The following is a 6,863-nucleotide window of genomic DNA, read 5'->3' as shown; positions in this document are numbered from 1 at the left end:
CTAATAGCACTAGGGAAGAAGGAATATTTGTACTAATTCGTCCTAGCATATGGGACGAGGGATGTGCCTTTATCTTTGTGTCTTTCAGAGTATTTTATTAAATTTTGTTTTTGTATTTGAAAATTATGGTTCAGTGTTTTATGTATAATTGCTACTTTACTTTTGAGTCTCCTGTCCTGAAGGCTTTCTAAATTTAGTGATTTTACTAAGGGTGTTACTCTAGTCAAATGTGAATATTCATTTGTTCTAAATCTCACTGCTCTATTTTGTATATGTACCAGTTTCTTAATGTTTGAGTTGAGGGGTCCCAAACGGAGGATGCATATTCTATTATTGGCCTAACCAAGGTTAAATAACATTTTAGTTTTATGATCTTATTTGATATATAGAAATTTCTTTTAATAAACCCTAAAGCTTTGTTTGATTTTTTTTATAGTTTCATCAATGTGTGGATTCCATGACAGTTTTTCATTTATTATAACACCTAGGTATTTTGCGTTTTTAGACTGTGTTACTGGTTTGCCATGAATAAGATAAGTGGAATCAATTTGTTTTAGTTTTTTTGTTACTCTTAACATTTGACATTTTTCTGGGTGGAAAGACATGCTCCAATTTGATTCCCATTTCTGTAATTCATCTAATTCTCTTTGTAAAATATCTGTGTCTTGTGTTGTTTTTATTGTTCTATATATTATACAATTGTCTGCAAATAATCTGACTGTTGTTCCTGAAGTAATGCAATTTGGTAAATCATTTATGTAAATTAAAAATAGTAGTGGACCTAAGACTGTTCCTTGAGGTACACCTCAGTTTACTGTTATCGGTGTTGATTTAGAGCCATTTATTATTACAGTTTGTTTATCAACTAAATCTGATCATGTTTAACTTATAAACTAAAACGTGTAAATCTTTTATATTCATCATCTATGGCTTTATTAGATTACAACTGTATTTTTCGATGTCCTTTTATAAACTAAAAAAAAAATAGACACGAAACTCCAAAACTTTTCTAATTTATTTTTTTAAAGCCATTAAAAAGATTACAAAAGCACACAAAAAAATCGTTCCTTAAGTCTTACTGAAAATATATTAAAGTAGCAAAATTTTATATAAATTTAGTCTATATTATCCATCCATCCATCCCAGTGGCGCTACAGCCCATGGAGGGCTCTGGCCTGCTTTAGCACATCCTTCCATTCAGATCTCTCCTGGGCCTTTCGTCTCCACGCCCTAACCCCAAGCTGCTTCAGATCTGCTTCCACGTCATCTATCCATCGCATTCGGGGTCTGCCTTTGGGTCGCCTGCCTTTTGGTTTTTGCCTGTATACGATTTTCGCCCCTCTGTTGTCTGACATTCTTTCAAGGTGACCTGCCCAACGTAGTCTGTTCTTTTTTATTTCGTTCACTATTGGTGGGTCTTCATATAATTGATATAACTCATGGTTAGTGCGTGTCCTCCACCCTGTTTCATCCTGTATGGCACCATAGATTTTCCTAAGGATTTTTCTTTCCCAAGTGTTAAGCAAATTTTCTGATGTCTTTGTCAGTGTCCAGGTCTCACTTCCATACATTGCTGCTGGTCTTATTATAGTTTTGTATATTATTTTCTTGGTTTTACTTGAAATCATTTTGCTCTTAAGTAGATGGTGGGTGCTATAAAATGCCCTGTTGCCTGCTGCTATTCTTTCTTTTATTTCTGTTAGTAGGTCATTTTTGAAATTAATAGTACTTCCTAGATATTTGAAAGTTTGGACGTTTTCAAATTCGTGGTCTTTGATTTTGATATTTTGACCCTCTGTTTGATTGTCTCTTGTCATTGTGATGTACTTGGTTTTACTGTCATTGACCTCAAGTCCTGCTGGTCGAGATGCTTCTTCTAGTTGTATGAAGGCTCTAGCGATGTCAGAGGTTTCTTTACCCAATAAGGCAATGTCATCGGCATAAGCAAGGTATTGTAGAGGTTGGCTGTATATCGTCCCTGTTGGTTGTGGACCCATGTTTTCTCTCCTGAAGTAGTTAGTAATAGTTCCCCTTGTGTTTATGTTTATATTTCTTATAACTCTCTCCAGTGTTAAATTGAAAAGCATGCAGGAAAGTGCGTCTCCTTGTCTTAATCCTCGTTTAATCCTAAATTCCCGTGAGTGTTCTCCTTGTATTATGACTTTGCTTTTTGAGTTGTTTAATGTCATATGTATAAGTCTTGTCAGCTTATTGGGTATTCCAAAATCCTGTAGTGTGTCATATAGGTATTTCCTTCTGATACTGTCATAAGCCATTTTATAGTCTATAAAGAGTTGGTGGATTGGTATGTTGTATTCATGGCATTTTTCTAGTATACATCTTAGTGTGAAGATGTGGTCGGTTGTGGATTTGTTGGGTCTGAAACCACATTGGTAGTCACCTAAGATTTCTTCTGAATATTTTCCAAGTCTCTTAGTTATAAGCCTAGACAGTATCTTATAAGTCACATTTAGTAGAGAGATTCCTCTGTAATTACAGCACTTTAACTTGGATCCTTTTTTGTGTATTGGGGTTATAAGAGCCGTTTCCCATTCTGTTGGTATTACTTCTTCTTCCCAAATTCTTGATATTAGTCTGTGTATTTGGGAATGTAAGTCTTTCCCTCCATATTTAATTAGTTCTGCTGTGATTTGGTGATGTAAGAAGTTTCAGAGGAGCTAATGCTGACTCAGACCACCTACTAGTAAAAGCTAAATTTAGACAAAGAATAAGTACCATACACAATTACCAAAGAAAGAGAGCACAGCAATATGATAGTCAAAAACTCACAAAGGATCCACTTGTTGCAGAAACTTATAGAATGGCACTCCAAACACAACTGACAACATTAGAAAAGGACTGCGAAAATAACATAAATGAGCATTGGGAAATAATAAAGCATGCTATCAAAAGAACAGCAGAAGAGGTAGTTGGATTTAAACAAAAGAACGAGAAAATAGGGTGGTATGATGATGAATGCAGACAAACTATAGAAGAGAAGAACAATGCCCGAATGATAATGCTACAGAGAGAAACCAGGAACACTAGACAGCAATACAATGAAGCAAGAAGAAGGGCCACAAAAGTTGTAAGAAAGAAAAAACGGGAATGGGAAAAGTCCAAGATTACTCAAATTGAGGAACTAGCAAAGGAGGGAGACATGAGAGGAATGTATATGAAAATTAAAGATGAAAAGAACGGATTTCAAGCTAGATCACACATGTGTGAGAACAAAGATGGTCAGCTTATTACAGAAAACAGCAGGGTCATTGAGAGATGGGCTGAATACTTTGAGGAGATCCTAAATACCACTGAAGATGGAGACAATGGAGAATATGAACTGCCGCATGGGGGACCAGATCCCTTAGTGAACCCTCCAACACTCATTGAAACATCAGAAATAATTAGGACCATGAAGAATCACAAAGCACCAGGAGAGTCTATATTATGCCAAAGATAAATATGTAAATTATTTGAATTGAAACCTTTAGTTTCATTTGTTTTAAAGTTTAGCACCTTAAAGACAACACAAGATAATGTAAACAATGATTTTTAAGTGTCCGCGAGCATGTTTAAGTTACATATCGTTAAAACATCCTCTTTTATTTATCACAAAGTAGACAAATAAAAATGGCGAAGGCCTTTTGGTTGGTTGCAATGCTTTATATTTCCTCTGTAGCCATACCTCCTGTTGGCTCACAGAAACGAAACACCAAACTGCAGGTGGAGAAAATGCTGTGAACAGTGTAGATGTCCTTGCGGAGCAATCACTCCTAGCCGTTTGTCGCTTATACCGATCGACCTCCACATTCACTTACAAACAGCTACTGCCCCGTTGTGAACCTGTTTCAGCTCGGGATGATCAAAACCTAGCAATTTAGTAAGCAAGCCTTAAGGTAGCCTTTACGGTGTGAACTGACGTATAATTCATCAAAAGAGATAAACTTACATACAAATACGCTCTCACAGGTTGATTACAAAGTTCATTCATGACAAGTAAAGTTTGAGTAGCTGGTTACAAGTTATTTTAAACATTTTTTCTCTTTTTAAAAAAAAAAAAAATAGCCCATTGACTAACTTGAGCGGTGTATTGTGTTTAAATAACAAGATTACAAAGACAGTTTGTGTGGAAACACAAACTCAAAATCGGCCCTCGTAGTGGTCCACCAAGGCAGGCTTCAATATTTTCAGAAAGAACATCCAAATGAAATTATATCAAAGACAAATGAGAGATAAGAATGGAGAAAGAAGGTTGACAGATCTTATCAAAGGATAGGTGCAAGTGAATGCAAAGCTAGATGTGAACCTGGCCTAACTAGTTCCCCTTTCAGACCTTGTGGTCTATAGGGCAGATGATGTAAAGTTCGTCTGTTTTTGTGGCCTACGGTTAATGAGGGTGTCATGTAGCCAGTACAACGATCAACAACCTTTACGTTTCCCCAACTAGTGTCAGGTACCCATTGGAGCTGGGTGGACTCAGAGGCGCCTAAGTTCCGAAGTTGAAAATCCCAGTCTTCACCAGGATTCGAACCCGGGGTCCCAGGTTCGGAAGCTAAGCGCTCTACTGCTCAGCTACCGCGCCTCTCCTGGCCCAACTCAGGGGTCGGCAACCTTTCGAGTCGAAAGAGCCAAAAATTACAATTTACCAAATTTTAAAGTTTTTAAAGAGCCACACTTTTTTTCTTGCCAACAATAAATAGTATTCACACAATTATTTTTTTTAACTTAAAAAAAAACGAATATATTAATTCATATATACGTGTTTTTCACACCGAATTAGATAAAATATTTATCGTTTTATTATATAGTTATTTTTTTCTTTCGGGACCAACTAAAGCAATTAAACATTTACTTACATACAACACCAACTTGTACTTCAATAACAAACAATTGAGAAAATTCATTGGGAGGTTGGCTTTTCATGTTTTTAGAAAGTTTGGATACATTAGGCTTATAACTTGTTTTTAGTTTCAAACACGACTCTAAATTTTCATTTGTTAGTTGACTTCCTACTGTACTTTTATTTATATATGAATATAACACTTGCTCGCACGAATATGTCGATCGGAAGATAGTCAGTACTTCCAATGCCAACGTCACCTCATTGTAGCATTCTGAAGACTATTCCATGCGTCAAATATAGTGCCTCAACTCGAGACATTTCTTTTAAAGTAGCCACATTTGTTGCGTAACGTACATACATTTCTGGACCTCATACTTTTTCAACTTGCTTTTTGACTCTGTAAATTTTCCACTCCACAAAGCTTTACTTTTTAAATCGATCAATTAAATTTCTAGAGATCCAGTCCTGGAAGTTCTTCGTTTCGGCCTTGGGAAGACATATACCTGACAAAATGGGCAACTTATGCCGTGCCTTTTATGTCGCAAGACAAGCAAGTGATTATGCAGAAGAAAGTTGCATATCTTCCACCTGCAAGTATGTTACATTTGAAGATATTTTAGCTATACTATCTTGTACTATTTTAGCGGATAGTGGCATATCATTGACTTTTTTTTTTCAAGGTTTCTGTTGTTTGTTTTTAATCACGAAACAGTTCTTCAGACTCACGTAGGAAGCAGTCTTTGACATACTCACCATCTGAAAATATCTTTTTGTGCAATTTCTATTGGTACCGCAAAGCTTGTCAGGTTAGCATTACTTGTAGATTGCTTCTAACTTTGAAAAGATCATTGGCTTTTAACTCATTTACTTGAAACAACAAACTATACGTCACAGCCAAAGTACGTAGTGAATATGCCGTTTTGTCTTGCGTCGAAAACGAATTGAAACCTACATAGAAACACCCGACGACCGCGTCATTTGAGAGCTTCCTACTACTGACGACACTTACGACGCGTGTAATGGGGGGGGGGGTATAAGGCTAAGAGATAGAATCGGTGCCTATTCTTCGTTAAACGATTCAGAACTATTCTGAAAAATGTTTCCATAAAATAAATAATATTTGCGTATGGAAGTAAAGAGCCGCGGCTTCACATCCAAAGAACCGCATGTGGCTCGCGAGCCGCAGGTTGCCGACCCCGAAGTCTTAAAATTGATATAATTGTTTTGATATCAATCTCTTATTCGAAATGCTCAAAATAAACCATATATTGAACAAAAGAAATGTTCACGAAAATGACATTTACAAGATTACTATTCGTTTTAATTTAGGTCTAATTTATAATGCATACTAATTAGATTTTTCTCTTTAAAAAACTGCTTGCTTAACTGATTTAAAAAATTAGATTTTTCGCTTTCAGAAAAAAAAAAGTAGCCGTTGCATCAGAACTTTGAATGGTCTAAAATATTGTGATGTCGGATTTTCAATATCTTTTCTAGTTTACGAGATCTAAACGGGACGGACGGACAGACGGACAGACATTTCGCACAAAACTAATAGCGTCTTTTTCCCTTTTGAGGGCCGCTAAAAATTGATGACTTTGATGTCTGTTTAATATGATAAATAAACTTCCTTGTCTTTTACACTGCTATCACATCAAAAGTTTCATCAGTTCAAGTATTAGTTTCGTGGATTCTTCAAAGTAGAGATATTAGCTTTTATTACCAAACATTCTTCTCCAATGTTTTTTATGCTATACAATATGAAACATTTTCTGTAAATAACTTGAATGAACACCATGAAGCTTAGACAGTCGTAATTTAAAAAAAAATGGCACACATTTGGAAAACGACAAATGTGTTCTGTTTACTGGCAATAAAAAGAGAATGGCTAATCCTAGAAATAAAATAAGTTTTTGATTGACGTGACACACTTTGTTTTTAAACATTACTAGTCATTCTATATTATGGCTTAGTAGTTCTATAATTCTAAATAAAACTGAAAGTAAGATTTAAAAGAGGG

This window comes from Biomphalaria glabrata, chromosome 14, assembly GCF_947242115.1.
Source record: "Biomphalaria glabrata chromosome 14, xgBioGlab47.1, whole genome shotgun sequence".
In the NCBI taxonomy this organism is placed as follows: domain Eukaryota; kingdom Metazoa; phylum Mollusca; class Gastropoda; family Planorbidae; genus Biomphalaria; species Biomphalaria glabrata.
The sequence above is the reverse complement of the archived record's forward strand: the minus strand, read 5'-3'. Positions refer to the sequence as shown.